General features: G+C 44.0%; 1 pseudogene; it reads left to right on the forward strand.

The window, feature by feature from the left end:
- Positions 1-16007: 16007 nt before the first annotated feature.
- Positions 16008-19083, forward strand: LOC123404945 (annotated as a pseudogene).
- Positions 19084-20464: the final 1381 nt, after the last annotated feature.

The following is a 20464-nucleotide window of genomic DNA, read 5'->3' on the forward strand; positions in this document are numbered from 1 at the left end:
TGAAATAGAAAATAGTTTTGCATTATTTATTCAATTTCAAACACATTTCATTATCATAGTTTTGTCAAATTATCAAATATGCAAAAATAATTTTTAATTAACATAGTTTTTAATTGAAAATAACAAAATAGATAATAGTTTGGATAGTCAAAATTATTAATTATGAAAATAGAAAATAGTTTTGCATTATTTATTCAATTTCAAACACTTTTCATTATCATAGTTTTGTCAAATTCTCAAATATGCAAAAAGAATTTTTAATAAACATAGTTTTTAATTGAAAATAACAAAATAGATAATAGTTTGGATAGTCAAAATTATTAATTATGAAAATAGAAAATAGTTTTGCATTATTTATTCAATTTCAAACACTTTTCATTATCATAGTTTTGTCAAATTCTCAAATATGCAAAAAGAATTTTTAACAAACATAGTTTTTAATTGAAAATAACAAAATAGATAATAGTTTGGATAGTCAAAATAATTAATTATGAAAATAGAAAATAGTTTTGCATTATTTATTCAATTTCAAACACTTTTCATTATCATAGTTTTGTCAAATTCTCAAATATGCAAAAAGAATTTTTAATAGACATAGTTTTTAATTGAAAATAACAAAATAGATAATAGTTTGGATAGTCAAAATAATTAATTATGAAAATAGAAAATAGTTTTGCATTATTTATTCAATTTCAAACACTTTTCATTATCATAGTTTTCTTGATCCAGCACACGTACAGCTCGACGATGATCTCGGCCTTCTTGATCCAGCAAGAGAGACGGAGAGGTAGAAGAGTTCTCCGGCAGCGTGACGGTGCTCCGGAGGTTGGTGATGATCTTGTCTCAGCAGGGCTCCGCCCGAGCTCCGCAGAAACACGATCTAGAGGAAAAACTATGGAGGTATGTGGTCGGGCAGCCGTGAGAAAGTCGTCTCAAATCTGCCCTAAAAGCCCCATATATATATGAGGAGGGAGGGGGACCTTGCCTTGGGGTCCAAGGGAACCCCAAGGGGTCGGCCGAGCCAGGGGGGAGGACTCTCCCGCCCCAAACCGAGTCCTACTTGGTTTGGTGGGAGGGAGTCCTTCCCCCTTCCCACTTCTTCCTCTTTTTTTTTCTTCCTTTGATTTTTTCTTCCTTGGCGCATAGGATTTGGTGGGCTGTCCCACATGCCCACTAAGGGCTGGTGTGACCCCCACAAATACCTATGGGCTTCCCCGGAGTGGTTGCCCCCCTCCGGTGAACTCCCGGAACCCATTCGTCATTCCCGGTACATTCCCAGCAACTCCGAAAACCTTCCGGTAATCAAATGAGGTCATCCTATATATCAATCTTCGTTTCCGGACCATTCCGGAAACCCTCGTGACGTCCGTGATCTCATCCGGGACTCCGAACAACATTCGGTAACCAACCATATAACTCAAATACGCATAAAACAACGTCGAACCTTAAGTGTGCAGACCCTGCGGGTTCGAGAACTATGTAGACATGACCCGAGAGACTCCTCGGTCAATATCCAATAGTGGGACCTGGATGCCCATATTGGATCCTACATATTCTACGAAGATCTTATCGTTTGAACCTCAGTGCCAAGGATTCGTATAATCCCGTATGTCATTCCCTTTGTCCTTCGGTATGTTACTTGCCCGAGATTCGATCGTCAGTATCCGCGTACCTATTTCAATCTCGTTTACCGGCAAGTCTCTTTACTCGTTCCGTAATACAAGATCCCGCAACTTACACTAAGTTACATTACTTGCAAGGCTTATGTGTGATGTTGTATTACCGAGTGGGCCCCGAGATACCTCTCCGTCACACGGAGTGACAAATCCCAGTCTTGATCCATACTAACTCAACTAACACCTTCGGAGATACCTGTAGAGCATCTTTATAGTCACCCAGTTACGTTGCGACGTTTGATACACACAAAGCATTCCTCCGGTGTCAGTGAGTTATATGATCTCATGGTCATAGGAATAAATACTTGACACGCAGAAAACAGTAGCAACAAAATGACACGATCAACATGCTACGTCTATTAGTTTGGGTCTAGTCCATCACGTGATTCTCCCAATGACGTGATCCAGTTATCAAGCAACAACACCTTGTTCATAATCAGAAGACACTGACTATCATCGATCAACTGGCTAGCCAACTAGAGGCATGCTAGGGACGGTGTTTTGTCTATGTATCCACACATGTAAATGAGTCTTCATTCAATACAATTATAGCATGGATAATAAACTATTATCTTGATACAGGAATTATAATAATAACTATACATTTATTATTGCCTCTAGGGCATAATTCCAACAGTCTCCCACTTGCACTAGAGTCAATAATCTAGCCCTCACATCACCATGTAAATTACATTGTAATAAATCTAACACCCATACATGTCTGGTGTCGATCATGTTTTGGCCGTGGAAGAGGCTTAGTCAGCGGGTCTGCTACATTCAGATCCGTGTGCACTTTGCATATATTTACGTCCTCCTCCTCGACGTAGTCGCGGATGAGGTTGAAGCGTCGTTTGATGTGTCTGGTCTTCTTGTGAAACCTTGGTTCCTTTGCTAAGGCAATGGCACCAGTGTTGTCACAGAACAAGGTTATTGGATCCAGTGCACTTGGCACCACTCCAAGATCCGTCATGAACTGCTTCATCCAGACACCCTCCTTAGCCGCCTCCGAGGCAGCCATGTACTCCGCTTCACATGTAGAATCTGCTACGACGCTTTGCTTGGAACTGCACCAGCTTACTGCACCCCCATTAAGAATAAATACGTATCCGGTCTGCGACTTAGAGTCGTCCGGATCTGTGTCAAAGCTTGCATCGACGTAACCTTTTACGGCGAGCTCTTCGTCACCTCCATACACGAGAAACATCTCCTTAGTCCTTTTCAGGTACTTTAGGATATTCTTGACCGCCGTCCAGTGATCCACTCCTGGATTACTCTAGAACCTACCTGCCATACTTATGGCCAGGCTAACATCCGGTCTAGTGCACAGCATTGCATACATGATAGAGCCTATGGCTGAAGCATAGGGGACGGAGCGCATATGCTCTCTATCTTCATCAGTTGCTGGGCACTGAGTCTTACTCAATCTCGTACCTTGTAACACTGGCAAGAACCCTTTCTTGGACTGTTCCATTTTGAACCTCTTCAAAACTTTATCAAGGTATGTGCTTTGTGAAAGTCCTATCAGGCGTTTTGATCTATCCCTATAGATCTTAATGCCTAGAATGTAAGCAGCTTCTCCTAGGTCCTTCATAGAGAAACTTTTATTCAAGTAACCTTTTATGCTCTCCAAAAGCTCTACGTTGTTTCCAATCAGTAATATGTCATCCACATATAATATTAGAAACGCCACAGAGCTCCCACTCACTTTCTTGTAAATACAAGATTCTCCAACCACTTGTATAAACCCAAATGCTTTGATCACCTCATCAAAGCGTTTGTTCCAACTCCGAGATGCTTGCACCAGTCCATAAATGGATCGCTGGAGCTTGCACACCTTGTCAGCATTTTTAGGATCGACAAAACCTTCGGGTTGCATCATATACGACTCTTCCTTAAGGAAACCGTTAAGGAACGCCGTTTTGACATCCATCTACCAAATTTCATAATCGAAAAATGCAGCTATTGCTAACATGATTCTGACGGACTTAAGCATCGCTACGGGAGAGAAAGTCTCATCGTAGTCAATTCCTGGAACTTGTGAAAAACCCTTTGCCACAAGTCGAGCTTTATAAACGGTCACATTACCGCCAGCGTCCGTCTTCTTCTTAAAGATCCATTTGTTCTGAATAGCCTTGCGGCCCTCAGGTAGTATCTCCAAAGTCCATACTTTGTTCTCATACATGGATCCTATCTCGGATTTCATGGCTTCTAGCCATTTGTTGGAATCTGGGCCCACCATTGCTTCTTCATAATTTGCAGGTTCATTGTTGTCTAACAACATGATTGTCAAGACGGGATTACCGTACCACTCTGGAGCAGCGCGTGATCTCGTCGACCTGCGTGGTTCAACAGAAACTTGAACTGGAGTTTCATGATCATCATCATTAACTTCCTCCTCAACCGGCGTCGCAATCACAGGGGTTTCCCCTTGCCCTGCGCCACCATCCAGAGGGATGAGAGGTTCGACAACCTCGTCAAGTTCTATCTTCCTCCCACTCAATTCTCTCGAGAGAAACTCCTTCTCGAGAAAAGTTCCGTTCTTAGCAACAAACACTTTGCCCTCGGATTTGAGATAGAAGGTGTACCCAACTGTCTCTTTTGGGTAGCCTATGAAGACGCACTTTTCCGCTTTGGGTTCCAGCTTTTCAGGCTGAAGCTTTTTGACATAAGCATCACATCCCCAAACTTTAAGAAACGACAACTTTGGCCTTTTGCCATACCACAGTTCGTATGGTGTCGTCTCAACGGATTTCGATGGTGCCCTATTTAAAGTGAATGCAGCTGTTTCTAATGCATAACTCCAAAACGATAACGGCAAATCAGTAAGAGACATCATAGATCGCACCATTTCTAATAAAGTACGATTACGACGTTCGGACACACCATTACGCTGTGGTGTTCCAGGCGGTGTTAACTGCGAAACAATTCCACATTGTCTTAAGTGAGTACCAAACTCGAAACTCAGATATTCACCCCCACGATCAGACCGTAGGAACTTGATCTTCTTGTTACGATGATTTTCTACTTCACTCTGAAATTGCTTGAACTTTTCAAATGTTTCAGACTTGTGCTTCATTAAGTAGACAGAACCATATCTACTCAAATCGTCAGTGAAGGTGAGAAAATAACGATATCCGCCGCGTGCCTCCACGCTCATCGGACCACACACATCGGTATGTATGATTTCCAATAAGTCACTTGCACGCTCCATTGTTCCGGAGAACGGAGTTTTAGTCATCTTGCCCATGAGGCATGGTTCGCAAGTGTCAAGTGAATCAAAGTCAAGTGACTCCAAAAGTCCATTAGCATGGAGTTTCTTCATGCACTTTACACCAATATGACCCAAGCGGCAGTGCCACAAAAATATGGCGCTATCATTTTTTACTCTAACTCTTTTGGTCTCAATGTTATGTATATGCGTATCGCTATCAAGATTCAATATGAACAATCCTCTCACATTTGGTGCATGACCATAAAAGATTTTACTCATAGAAATAGAACAACCATTATTCTCAGACTTAAAAGAGTAACCGTCTCGCAATAAACAAGATCCAGATATAATGTTCATGCTCAACGCAGGCACTAAATAACAATGATTTAAGTTCATCACTAATCCCGATGGTAGTTGAAGTGACATGGTGCCGACGGCGATTGCATCAACCTTGGAACCGTTTCCTACGCGCATCGTCACTTCGTCTTTCGCCAGCCTCCGTCTATTCCGCAGTTCCTGCTTCGAGTTGCAAATGTGAGCAACAGAACCGGTATCGAATACCCAGGCACTACTACGAGAGCTGGTTAAGTACACATCAATAACATGTATATCAAATATACCTGATTTTTCTTTGCCCGCCTTCTTATCTGCCAGATACTTGGGGCAATTGCGCTTCCAGTGACCCATACCCTTGCAATAGAAGCACTCTGTTTCAGACTTAGGTCCAGCCTTGGGTTTCTTCGGCGGATTGGCAACAGACTTGCCGCTCTTCTTCGAATTGCCCTTCTTGCCTTTGCCGTTTCTCTTGAAACTAGTGGTCTTGCTCACCATCAACACTTGATGTTCTTTACGGAGTTCAGACTCTGCGACTTTCAGCATCGCAAACAACTCGCCGGGAGACTTGTTCATCCCTTGCATGTTGTAGCTCAACACGAAGCTTTTATAACTTGGCGGCAGTGATTGGAGGATTCTGTCAGTGATAGCTTCTTGCGGGAGTTCAATCCCCAGTTCAGCTAGACGGTTTGAGTACCCAGACATTTTGAGCACATGTTCAGTGACAGACGAGTTTTCCTCCATCTTGCAAGCATAGAATTTATCGGAGGTCTCATACCTCTCGATCCGGGCGTTCTTCTGAAAGATGAACTTCAACTCCTGGAACATCTCAAATGCTCCATGACGCTCAAAGCGACGTTGAAGTCCCGGTTCTAAGCCATACAAGACTGCACATTGAACTATTGAGTAGTCCTCCTTACGCGCTAACCAAGCGTTCTTAACATCCTGATCAGCCGTAGCGGGTGGTTCATCTCCTAGCGCAGCATTAAGGACATAATCCTTCTTTCCAGCTTGTAAGATTAGCTTAAGATTACGAGCCCAGTCTACAAAGTTGCTTCCATCATCTTTCAACTTAGCTTTCTCTAGGAACGTATTAAAATTGAGGATGACACTTGCGTGAGCCATGATCTACAACACAAATATATTCAAAGTGGACTTAGACTATGTTCAAGATAATTAGAGTTCAACTTAATCAAATTACAAGCTAAACTCCCACTCAAAAAGTACATCTCTCTAGTCATTTGAGTGGTTCATGATCCACCTACACTATCCCAAGTCCGATCATCACGTGAGTCGGGAGTAGTTTCAGTGGTAAGCATCCCTATGCTAATCATATCATCTATATGATTCATGATCGACCTTTCGGTCTCATGTGTTCCGAGGCCATGTCTGCACATGCTAGGCTCGTCAAGCTTAACCCGAGTGTTCCGCGTGCGCAACTGTTTTGCACCCGTTGTATGTGAACGTTGAGTCTATCACACCCGATCATCACGTGGTGTCTCGAAACGACGAACTGTAGCAACGGTGCACAGTCGGGGAGAACACAATTTCGTCTTGAAATTTTAGTGAGAGATCACCTCATAATGCTACCGTCGTTCTAAGCAAAATAAGGTGCATAAAAGGATTAACATCACATGCAATTCATAAGTGACATGATATGGCCATCATCACGTGCTTCTTGATCTCCATCACCAAAGCACCGGCACGATCTTCTTGCCACCGGCGCCACACCATGATCATCCATCAACGTGTTGCCATCGGGGTTGTCGTGCTACTCATGCTATCACTACTAAAGCTACATCCTAGCAAAATAGTAAACGCATCTGCAAGCACATATGTTAGTATAAAGACAACCCTATGGCTCCTGCCGGTTGCCGTACCATCGACATGCAAGTCGATATTTCTATTACAACATGATCATCTCATACATCCAATATATCACATCACATCGTTGGCCATATCACATCACAGTCATACCCTGCAAAAACAAGTTAGACGTCCTCTAATTTTGTTGTTGCATGTTTTACGTGGTGACCAAGGGTATCTAGTAGGATCGCATCTTACTTACGCAAACACCACAATGGAGATATATGAGTTGCTATTTAACCTCATCCAAGGACCTCCTCGGTCAAATCCGATTCAACTAAAGTTGGAGAAACCGTCACTTGCCAGTCATCTTTGAGCAAAGGGGGTTACTCGTAACGATGAAACCAGTCTCTCGTAAGCGTACGAGTAATGTCGGTCCAAGCCGCTTCAATCCAACAATACCGCGGAATCAAGAAAAGACTAAGGAGGGTAGCAAAACGCACATCACCGCCCACAAAACCTTTTGTGTTCTACTCGAGAAGACATCTACGCATGAACCTAGCTCTGATACCACTGTTGGGGAACGTCGCATGGGAAACAAAAATTTTCCTACGCGCACGAAGACCTATCATGGTGATGTTCATCTACGAGAGGGGATGAGTGATCTACGTACCCTTGTAGATCGTACAGCAGAAGCGATTAGAGATCGCGGTTGATGTAGTGGAACGTCCTCACGTCCCTCGATCCGCCCCGCGAACAATCCCGCGATCAGTCCCACGATCTAGTACCGAACGGACGGCACCTCCGCGTTCAGCACACGTACAGCTCGACGATGATCTCGGCCTTCTTGATCCAGCAAGAGAGACGGAGAGGTAGAAGAGTTCTCCGGCAGCGTGACGGCGCTCCGGAGGTTGGTGATGATCTTGTCTCAGCAGGGCTCCGCCCGAGCTCCGCAGAAACACGATCTAGAGGAAAAACTATGGAGGTATGTGGTCGGGCAGCCGTGAGAAAGTCGTCTCAAATCTGCCCTAAAAGCCCCATATATATATGAGGAGGGAGGGGGACCTTGCCTTGGGGTCCAAGGGAACCCCAAGGGGTCGGCCGAGCCAGGGGGGAGGACTCTCCCCCCCCAAACCGAGTCCTACTTGGTTTGGTGGGAGGGAGTCCTCCCCCCTTCCCACTTCTTCCTCTTTTTTTTTTCTTCCTTTGATTTTTTCTTCCTTGGCGCATAGGATTTGGTGGGCTGTCCCACCAGCCCACTAAGGGCTGGTGTGACCCCCACAAATACCTATGGGCTTCCCCGGAGTGGGTTGCCCCCCTCCGGTGAACTCCCGGAACCCATTCGTCATTCCCGGTACATTCCCGGCAACTCCGAAAACCTTCCGGTAATCAAATGAGGTCATCCTATATATCAATCTTCGTTTTCGGACCATTCCGGAAACCCTCGTGACGTCCGTGATCTCATCCGGGACTCCGAACAACATTCGGTAACCAACCATATAACTCAAATACGCATAAAACAACGTCGAACCTTAAGTGTGCAGACCCTGCGGGTTCGAGAACTATGTAGACATGACCCGAGAGACTCCTCGGTCAATATCCAATAGCGGGACCTGGATGCCCATATTGGATCCTACATATTCTACGAAGATCTTATCGTTTGAACCTCAGTGCCAAGGATTCGTATAATCCCGTATGTCATTCCCTTTGTCCTTCGGTATGTTACTTGCCCGAGATTCGATCGTCAGTATCCGCATACCTATTTCAATCTCGTTTACTGGCAAGTCTCTTTACTCGTTCCGTAATACAAGATCCCGCAACTTACACTAAGTTACATTGCTTGCAAGGCTTATGTGTGATGTTGTATTACCGAGTGGGCCCCGAGATACCTCTCCGTCACACGGAGTGACAAATCCCAGTCTTGATCCATACTAACTCAACTAACACCTTCGGAGATACCTGTAGAGCATCTTTATAGTCACCCAGTTACGTTGCGACGTTTGATACACACAAAGCATTCCTCCGGTGTCAGTGAGTTATATGATCTCATGGTCATAGGAATAAATACTTGACACGCAGAAAACAGTAGCAACAAAATGACACGATCAACATGCTACGTCTATTAGTTTGGGTCTAGTCCATCACGTGATTCTCCCAATGACGTGATCCAGTTATCAAGCAACAACACCTTGTTCATAATCAGAAGACACTGACTATCATCGATCAACTGGCTAGCCAACTAGAGGCATGCTAGGGACGGTGTTTTGTCTATGTATCCACACATGTAAATGAGTCTTCATTCAATACAATTATAGCATGGATAATAAACTATTATCTTGATACAGGAATTATAATAATAACTATACATTTATTATTGCCTCTAGGGCATAATTCCAACAATTGTATATGCTTAAGTGTTAATAGTTTATTTTTAGCAAGAAAATTAATAGAACTAGTTTATTTTTTTAGTTCATTTTACGATGCCTATCCCGCATCCTCGTCGTCGACTCGGCGGAGGACACCTGCTTGATCAGAGGGGCCCTGTCCGGGACTGGGCTCCGCCCGGCTGGTATTGGGAGGTGCTACCTTTCGGGGGGCGTAGGTTGGTGAGGAGCCAGCCCGTCGTTGACCCGATCCTTGTTTGATGGCTGTCGCGTGGGCCAGTGAGGGTGCCGAGGCTTCCGGACACCGCGGAGGTGGTACGTCACCGTGTCAGCGAGGAGGATGAGCACGTCCGTCGCTACATGCTTGCGTTGGAGGGCAGGTTTGAGCATACCTGGCAGGTTCTTCGGGGATCTCACTGGAGCTATGATCCTGTGATGGTTCCTTCTCTTTGGGTGTCCACCGCCCACGCTGATACCCGTCGGGCGCTACGGTTCTAGATGTATCAGTGATGCTATATGTATGATAGTATTCGAGGAGTATTAGTGATAATATTCGACGATGTACGGACAAAAGAGATGATGTATTTGCTTATAATTGAATGCATGCTAATTTGAATACTACTTTATTTTACAATTTGGTTTTGCTTATTGAATGCTCAAATTGGAAAAGTACTCCTACTTTGAATACTATGCAGAAATCTAGGAGTCCCGGGTGGAGCCACGATCCGGGACTAAAGTTGTTTTGGAACGGAGTTCCTGATAGAATAATTCTTTTTTGGTACAAAGGTTAAGAGAATCTGTTTTTTGCAGAACTATGGATCCACATATCAGGAACCTCGAAGAGGAAGAACTTCTCGAAGATATAATCAAAGACGGCCCCGACGTTGAACCAGCTGAATCTCCGTCGTCATATCTAAACCCCGACGTTGGAATGGAGGTCGAGCGACACGAAGATGAAGCCGATGGGGCAGGCGATAGGTCCAATGACGGAGAAGGTGATAGCTCCACTGATGGAGAAGCCGGTGGAGAAGCCGGTGAAGAAATAATAAAGTCCGGCGAGGTATACATATGAAGTTCGACAATCACTTGTAATATGTGAAAAATATTGGAGATAGCTCTATATTGTATACATATACATTCATTTGACGAATGTTTCTCCCTCTTAGGCCTCCACATCGAGCAAAACTACGAAACGAGGCCCGACTAGAAAGTTGGATGCACGGACGCATTACACCTTTGAGGTGATATTGCCTACGGGCGAACCCAAGCTTCCTAAGAATGCTGCTGACACATTCAAGAAGCAATGCGGAGTTCTCGTTAGCGATCACGTCCCGATCAGCGTTCGGGAGTGGAACAAGCGCAAAGGGGCAGCCGATAGTAACTATGTCGCCGAAAGGTACAAAGATAATCTTTGGAATGATCTCATGTCACATTTCAACCTGCCAGAATGTGAGAATGAAGACGCCGCAGACAAACTGAGGGCCAAAGTCAAGCAGTGGACTCTAAAAAGATGGCCGAACTGTTCCGTAGCTGGAAGAAGAAGCTATGGAAAAACTATCTGAAGACAAAGAAAGTGCCAGTATTCGAGGGGTATCTAGCCAAGCAGGCGAATCACTGGAAGACATTTCAAGAGTACAAGGAGTCAGAAGATGCCCATGCATTATCAGAAAAGAACAAGATAAATGCCGACAAGAAGAAATATCACCACAAGCTGGGGCCAGGGGGCTATGAGACTGCTATCCCAAAGTGGGATAAGAAAGAGCAAGATCTGCTAGATAAAGGCATCGTACCTGAACCACTCCGTGATGAGTGGGAATTGAGAGCAAGAAATTGGTTCCTTGCGCATGGTGGGTCGTACGACGAAAAAACAGGGGACCTCATCTGCAGTGACGGTCTTAGGGTACCCAGGGAGAATTGGAAAAGGATAGTGAAAGAAATTAAGGAGGGAAAAAGAAAGTTCATTGCAGATAGAGAGAAAGATTTGCTCACACTGGTCCTCGGCAATGACGAACATGGAGGACAAACGCGAGGCTTCGGTCCTTCTTACCCATGGTGGCTTGGGTTTGCCAGAGACCACGACACTTACAGAAGCCGAGAGAGAGCAAAGAAGCGGCAGCAGGATGAGGAGAATGACAAGTTCAACTAGTTGCTTGCCAGGATTAACGAGCAACAGAAGCAGATTAATCAGCTTAGAGGAGTAGCGCGCCAGGAAGATCCTGCACTTGATATTACCGGCGCCCCATCTAAGCGGAAAAGCAGCGTGGCTGAATCTGAGGCCCCGCCCGACGATGCACGAAGAATGATAGAGGGCGGTCCCGGCTACCCCGTGGATGGAATCAAGGAGTCAACATCATGTGAACTCCATCAGAAATTCAAGAACATATCCATGAAGGTGGCCGTCGGACAAGCTTTACCTTCTGGCCCTGATGCACGCTGGCATGGCCGTGAGATTCCAGCTGGCTTTGCTAAAGTCGGGGTGGATGAAATCATGATGGGGTTTCATGATATGGAGCTCGACATAGCTGGACCCGAAGATGAGAGGACACTCGGAGAAGTACTGGGTGGAGTCATCCTATGGGACAAGAACTACATCAAGCTTCCAGGCTCGGCCCCAAGGACAACACCGCCTCTGAGTCGTCGCAGGTCACCTACACCTCCATTACCTCCAAGCCCTCCACATGATGTCGGCCAGCACAACACGAGTCCATCTCGATCACCGCCGCCGGACTTGGGTCGTCCGTCTCCGCCGCCGCCCACACAGGATACTAAGCGGAAGCGTGCCACCAAGAACGCTCCGCCGACGATTCCTAAGCGATGGAGCCCCCCAAAGCGCAAACGGTCGCCCCTCCCAAAGGTACCTCATGCTAATCTTCCTATCAGACCTTATGATCGTACCCCCGAGGAAAACGCCAGGATAGCAAAGGAACATCATGATGCGCAGATGAAAAAAAAGGAACCCGAGCCCCGCCCGGAATACACCGAGAAGCAAATAGCATGGGCAAAAGACTTCATGACCCTTCCATCACAGTATGACTTACACCATAAGCCTGATGACTATACACACACATTGCAGAAGGAAGTGAAAAAGAGCAGATCACGTGCAAGTGCAAGTGGGAGCAAATCAAGTTCAACTACAAGCAAAAAAAGATCAGACGTTCCTCAGCTTGGACAACAGGCCAAACAGTCGATCCCACCCCTCAGGGTGTTCCCTCGAATGTCCCCCCCTCCGGTGCAGGGGCAAGATTTTGAATTAGCAAAGAAGTGGGCGGATGAATGGGGTATCCCGGTTGAAGACATTCTGGCTTCCCAAGACGACAGGCTACCCGGAGGGAGTAGCTTGCAATTGATCTGGTGGGGACGGTAGTTATAGATGGTGTTGGAAATATGCCCTAGAGGCAATAACAAATAGTTATTTTTATATTTCTTTGTTCAAGATAATCGTTTATTATCCATGCTAGAATTATATTGAATGGAAACTCAGATACATGTGTGGATACATAGACAACAAACTGTCCCTAGTAAGCCTCTAGTTGACTAGCTCGTTGATCAAAGATGGTCAAGGTTTCCTAGCCATAGACAAGTGTTGTCACTTGATAACAGGATCACATCATTAGGAGAACTAGTCGTGCCCACGTGCGTTCGCACGAGCTAGGTACTATCTAATATGCTAGACAAAGTTGTAACGACACATTTATTTATTATTTTGCTTGGCACGTGATTTTCTTGTGGTTAACTGAGAGTAAATGGACAATGTTTATTACTCAAGTGAGTCAATCAATGCCAATAATTATAGGTACAACATTTTCTTTGAATTAAACTACATCACAACTTAAGAAATTGGTAATAGTAGAACACCATATATAACGTTTAGAGAGCTTATGTCATCAAGAATAATGTAAAGAAATCTGTAATAAAGCAGATTCTATTAAAATACAGATATGTATACACATTAAAAAATATGGTAGAGGGGAATATTTGAGAAGGCTTCTTCATTTCCATCCTTAGTTTTTCAGCTGCTCATATTGGTATGTCATACTAATTATACAAAAGCCATGTATTTGTCAAGTAATGCATATTAATCAAGTACACGTTGCTTTTTTGCCATGGCTTTTGTATGTAGTCTATATTAGAATATCTAAAAGGATTTATATTTAGGAACGGAAGGAGTAGTTTTAAGAATAATGTAAATCGTAGGTTGAGATAGATCAATAGCATGACGAATTTGTACTTGTGCATGTGTTAAAACTAAACACCATGTACTGCGTACCTGTCTGTATTGGAGCAGAAGTCCTAGTCTGTCTTAGATATGTGCAATTAGGCTATTGCTTGTAATGACATAATGAGATCAATCAAACTAACACAAAGAAATAATAGGCACCATACATGCATGTTACAATTAACCAATCAATTCTGTTTGTGTTCTCTTGCGTGTATGTTTTCACCCGGCTATAAAACCATCAGGCTAGCTAGCCTCCAAGAAGATACATCAAGCTGCCGTAGGTGCGCATCTGCCCAATCTAATTACATGTACACATGAAGGCTTAATATGCGGAGCCGTCAGCACATGTCAATCAACACATAACCACAGTAATATCAACGTGCAGACGAATATTACATACCTAGTGATGTATGTATTAATTAAATTACTACCATTAGCAATTGATTACATACCTCTCCGTGGCCAACGCCGTGGCCGGCTGAAGGAACGAAGTGTAAGTACTATATGCATGGCACTTGCGCTTCATCTTCAATGTCCGATGCGCCGTGTGTTTGACAGCCGGCTGTCCCATCAATGGTGTAGGCAATTATAAGCTAGTCCGTTCACAATTAGATCTGCTCCTGCCATAATTGTAGGTCAGGTGTCATGTTAATGAGTACATGATGTATGATACTTACGTGAGGGATTGAGAGAGACATGAGGAGAGAAAGAAAGATTGGGAGAGAGACATGAGGGGGGAGAGAGAGAGAGGGATACGTGAGAGATTGGGAGAGAGTACATGAGGAGAGAGACACATTGGGAGAGAGACATGATGGAATAGAGAGGGATACGTGAGAGATCTAGCGGGCAACAACCGGTTGATTTTCCTGCTGAAAGAGATGAGCATTATATATTGTAAATCTAGGACGTTATATAAGCTGGACCCCCTTAACTGGAGATGACGTGTAGGTAGGGTCATGTTTACATGTTGTTTGGACTGTATTATGGACTGGAAAAAAATCGGAAGATCTAGACCGTAATAATTCGGCCCCATCAAATAAACGGTTCTTAATTACTGATTAACGTGGTAATTTCTAGGAAGTCTCTAATTAGTATAGATTATAGATTATAGATAATGTGATCTACAAGACCCGAACTATGAACATAGCATGTGACCGTGTCATTTTATTGCTACTATTTTCTGCATGTCAAGTATATATTCCTATGACCATGAGATCATGTAACTCACTGACGTCGGAGGAATACCTTGTGTTGGAAATATGCCCTAGAGGCAATGACAAATTGGTTATTATTATATTTCTTTGTTCATGATAATTGTTTATTATCCATGATAGAATTGTATTTAATGGAAACTCAAATACATGTGTGGATACATAGACAAAATACTGTCCCTAGCACTACTAGGAAAAGGGCTATAAATGATATAGATACTAATGGCGCACCACACAAGCAGTGCGCCACTACTATATAGTAGTGGCGCACCATGTGAGGTGTGCCATTAGTGTGATGGACACTAATGGCGCACCACACACTCGGTGCGCCACTACTATATTTTTCTTATTTTATTTTTTTTGCAAAACTACTAATGGCGCACCAGCAGCTGGTGCGCCATTAGTAACATCTGTTAGTAGTGCGCCACTACTATAAATTTTTTTTTTTGGTTTTTTTTGCAAACTACTAATGGCGCACCACAGCTAGTGCGCCATTAGTAACCAGTGTTACTAATGGCGCATCTGTTGGTGGTGCGCCACTACTATTTTTTTTGCAAACTACTAATGGCGCACGAGAGGAGGTGCACCATTAGTAACTAGGGTTACTAATGGCGCATACGTAGGTGGTGCGCCATTAGTAGTTTCTGTTTCCCTCCGAATCGAAATTTTAGTTTCCCTCCTCTCCACCGAAAACGCTCCCGCCACTACGCGGCGCGCTCCACCCGAAAACTTGAAACGAGAACCGCCCTTATCCGGTCCATAGACCCCATCCCCGCCCGCAAACCGCTTCCTCCTCCCGCACACCACCCGCCGCCGTCGCCGCCTCGAGGCCGTCCGCAAGGGCAACGCAGCCGTCGGCGTCCGCGGCACCGACACCGTCGTCCTCGGCGTCGAGAAGAAGTCCACCCCCAAGCTCCAGGACTCCAGGTACCATCGAATCCCCTTCCCCCTCTCGCTCCCCCTCCTCCCCAGCTCGCCTTCCGGCCCGCAGATCTCATCTCGCCCTCCTCCTCTCGCAGGTCCGTGCGGAAGATCGCGAGCCTGGACACGCACGTCGCGCTGGCGTGCGCGGGGTTCAAGGCGGACAAGCCCGCCCTGTACCAGACCGACCCCTCCGGCACCTTCTCCGCCTGGAAGGCCAACGCCACGGGGAGGAACTCCAACTCCATGAGGGAGTTCCATGGGGAGGAACTCCCAGCGCCGCTCCGACTCGTCCCCCTCACTCCCCCGCACGTGCCCCCAACTCAGATGCGCTCGCTCCCCGCCGCCGCTGCCTCCTCCCCCACGTGGCCACCGCCCCCTCTCCCCTTGCCCCCATGACGACCGCCTCCTCCTGCATCCCCTCTTAACCTGAATCTCCTCTTGGCCTAATCCCCTATAATTTGACCTGTGTGCTGGGTTTCTTACTGCCTTTTAGTTCTGCAGGTTGCTGGATAGTTGAGGTTGCTCTGAATTTATGAAATGGTTCTCTTAATTTTGCTTTTGCCATGAGATGCTCGATTGAGTGTAGCATGTGAGGAGTAGGTTAGAATATTGACTGTTTAATGGAAAGCGCTAGCCATCGTACTACTGATCCCCGTGATCATCCCCATCCGACTAGTGTGCTGCCTTTGGATAGGTGGATGTTCCCAGTTGATTAACTAATGTTAGATGCATAGTTTTTGCATGTGTTACAGAAGCTTTATTCATGTGTATGAAATGGTATAATGTAGTAATGTCAGAAGCATGATAGTATGCAAATGTTCAGTTATTTACGAAGCATATTGGATTTGTGTAACTACCAGTTTAGTTGCCTCATATATAATTTGATAAAGCATAGTGACTTACCGTTTCATGCTTCAGCACCAATCAATTGAACATGCTTATTTTTTTCAGGTTGACCTGCTGGTGGTGGTGTACTGCTGGTTGCAGTGGTGTTCCTCTCCCAGGTTGTAGTGGTGTTCCTCTCCCAGGTTGCAGTGGTGCTCTTCTCCCAGGCTGAAGGTAATTCTTGATCCAAACTTTGTGCAAAAAATTACTGATGTCTTGTTGTATGTGATGCATGTTTTTTCTGTACAACATCTTACAAGTAGAGGTGCTCATTCTCTGACATTATGCTTTGACTTAAACAGAATGAAGTATTACAATGGGTGTCTGTCCACAAGGTGGAGAAGGATTTCCTGGCACAATCTGGGGACCCTACTGGAACTGGCAGTGGTGGTGATTCCGTGTACAAGTGAGCATTGTTTTACTGAACTCTCATATATGTGTTCGCCCCAACTTATGTTTTTGTCTGCGTGCGTGTGTGTGTTACTACTTACTAAGCTCTAAACCTTATACTTTGGTCTTTTGTTTTCGATATTTACTTGAACTTAGGCTGGCTATTGCTGTCAAAGATATGCCTGAAAGTTGAATCTTCTTTCTCCAGGTTCCTTTATGGTGATCAAGCTCGATTTTTTAATGATGAAATCCGTCCAGAATTAAGGCATTCAAAAACTGGTACTATTGCTATGGCAAGTGCTGGTGAGAATTGCAATGCCTCACAGGTACAATATTACAACGCTACTGATGTTTGATTTTTTAGGACCTAGGTCTGCCTGCTTCTAACTTATTGATATCTATTTTTTATTTCTTTAGTTCTACATCACCTTGAGGGATGATGTCGACTACCTTGACGACAAGCACACAGTTAGTAGTACTTATTCGCTGTTTTCTTTTTTCTGTCTGGGTGAGAGGTTGACGATTGCTTCAGTGAGTTCATCGCTTTGTTCTGTTGATTGCAGGTCTTTGGGACGGTTGCAGAAGGTCTTGACACACTGACAAAGATAAATGAAGCTTATGTTGATGATAAAGGAAGACCGTTTAAGGACATAAGGTAGAATATTGTTTCACACCTGTGGTAAATTGCATAGTTAGGACATATCTGCCAAAGAACGGGGCTGTTTGATTTGGTGCCCTTGAGAACCAAAAGTTTGCTAGCCTTCTCAAACTGTAGGTGCTTATTTTTTTATCTGCTATATGGTTTGATGCCAAAATTTTAGGTTATGTTCTATCTACCCGTCAGTTCATTTTTGGGGCCAAGTGTGGCCCAAATCTGAGCTGCCAGTTTGGTCTGCAGAATTTTGCTGGGTTTCCATGGGCTAAATTTGGGCACACACCAAACATACCTTTTTTTCCAGCATTAACTTGCTTTCATTCTTTATGCTTGCTGATTGTTCGCCAATTTTCTTATTGACAGGATTAAACATACATATATCTTGGATGATCCTTTTGACGATCCTCCTCAGCTTGCTGAACTTATTCCTGAGAATTCTCCATTAGGAAAGCCACCTGATGAGGTAAGTCGAGTTATGTCATTTGTTTTCATTTCAGCAAGATCTCGAGTATGAATGCACCTGTCTCATTGACATCCTTCACCATATAAAAGTGGTTATGTTCTCAATGCCATATTTTGCCTTCTCGGTGTGCAAATTCACAGGTTGCAGAAGAGCGCCTAGAGGATAGCTGGGTCCCTCTAGATGAAATAGTGGATCCTCGTCAGCTTGAAAAGTTGATCCGCTGTAAAGAAGCACATGCTAATGCAGTGATCCTTGAGAGCGCAAGTCTTGGTGCCATATCAAAACCAACACCTTACTCGTTAGTACTCCTAGTTAACATGTCGTGGTTATTTAATTCAATCATCACCAAGCTCTGTTAGGAAGAAACTCTAAATGGTTGTTCTAATTCCACACCGGAGCCTCTTACAGTCATTGCCTATTTGTGCTCTCGCCTCTTCAACAATCAGTAGAGCATCATTCTGAAGTTAGCTAAGTAGCAAGCTAATGTGGTTATCGCCTTGCAGGTACAACAACTAAGAAAGATGGGAGAGAAAATGGGAGTGGAAAACACTTAAATTTGGAGCTGCATGAATTAATCTGTGAGTATTTTTATATACTTTGTTGATACACTTACCAGTAACTTTTTAAAGCAGGATTGAATATTCAAATCATTTGCTGATGAGAACGCTTCCGCATGTCTTCCTAGATTTCTTGCTTGATTCATCATCATATAATTGAAGGGCTTCAGTGATGATATTACCTTTCTTTCTCTGAATAACCATCGTGCTGTATCTTCATAGGTTTGTAGCACGATTGATCTAGCGTCGTTGATTGTCAAAGCATTGCTAGATTACACACATATCCCATCACTGTTTGATACTTTCTTCACAGATGTATCGCTTCATGGTCTCAGTGCTGACAGGAAGAAAGTAGTCCAGGCTAAATGATTAAACACCTCAATGGCGGTAGCCTAGGCATCTTTCCGCAATTTTTTCATCCCATTTTTGCCCAGTTGGTTGTAATTTATGCATTTCACATGTAAAGACAAATAAAACTGAAGCAACTGCACATAATATTTATATCGGCAGTGCATAGTTCAATATCACTCAATATAATAGCTCAATGCAAAGCTCAATGCATAGTTTTACAAGCACTGGAACATAGTTCTATATAATAGCATGTGAGATGATTATAACTTTTATAGAAACTATATTGTTAACTATGATATCATGATAATCTTTTGATCGAATATTTTTAATACGCATATGAGATTTTAACAACTTGATCTGGTTCTACTTTCTTGACAAATTTGTGAAAAATGTTTTCAGGTACTCAACCTATTGATGCACATGGACATGATGAATCTTTAGTGTTTATGGACCAACCAACCTGTAATCATGGACCTTATTGTCTTGTAGACCATTTGGTGTTTCGAGTGTTTTGTAGCTTGCACTTTGTGCAAGTAGATACAAACTTGTGTGTTCTGGACCATCTGAAGTCTCTCATAGTAACCAATAGTCCTTATCTTTTTGTGACTTGTGTGTTCTAGATGATTGTTAAGATGGTCAAAACTATGCTTCCTCTAGGTTAATTTGTTTGTCAACTTGCGTTCAATGTATGTGCATGTTTATAAACATATTTTCATTGTGGTGTAATATGTGTTTATCTTGAACCTTCTTGTGGGTGTGAGGATAATAATTGAATATTTTTAGAGCTGGTAGTATAACCTGTGGCGCACCATGAGCTATACTAATGGCGCACGTGTGAGGCATACTAATGACGCACCTGGGAGGCATACTAATGGCGCATTTGGGAGGCATACTAATGGCGCACCATGAGCTATACTAATGGCGCACTACCTGGTGCGCCATTATTATACCAGATAATAATGGCGCACCTATGGTGCGCCATTAGTAAAAAATTCTAATGGCGTGATGCTAGTGGCGCACCTGTAGTGCGCCATTAGTAGCCAAAATAGGTGCGCCAGTAGCAGGCCTTTTCCTAGTAGTGTAGTGAGCCTCTAGTTGACTAGCTCGTTGATCAAAGATGGTCAAGGTCTCCTGGTCATAGACATGAGATGTCGTTTGATAACGGGATCACATCATTAGGAGAATGATGTGATGGACAAGACCCCAACTATAAATGTAGCATATGCCGTGTCAGTTTATTGCTACTGTTTTCTGCATGTCAATGTATCTGTTCCTATGACCATGAGATCATGCAACTCCTGGACACTAGAGGAATACCTTGTGTGTATCAAACGTTGCAACGTAACTGGGTGACTATAAAGGTGCTCTACAGGTATCTCCGAAGATGTCTGTTGGGTTG

This window comes from Hordeum vulgare, chromosome 6H, assembly GCF_904849725.1.
Source record: "Hordeum vulgare subsp. vulgare chromosome 6H, MorexV3_pseudomolecules_assembly, whole genome shotgun sequence".
NCBI classification, from domain to species: Eukaryota; Viridiplantae; Streptophyta; class Magnoliopsida; order Poales; family Poaceae; genus Hordeum; species Hordeum vulgare.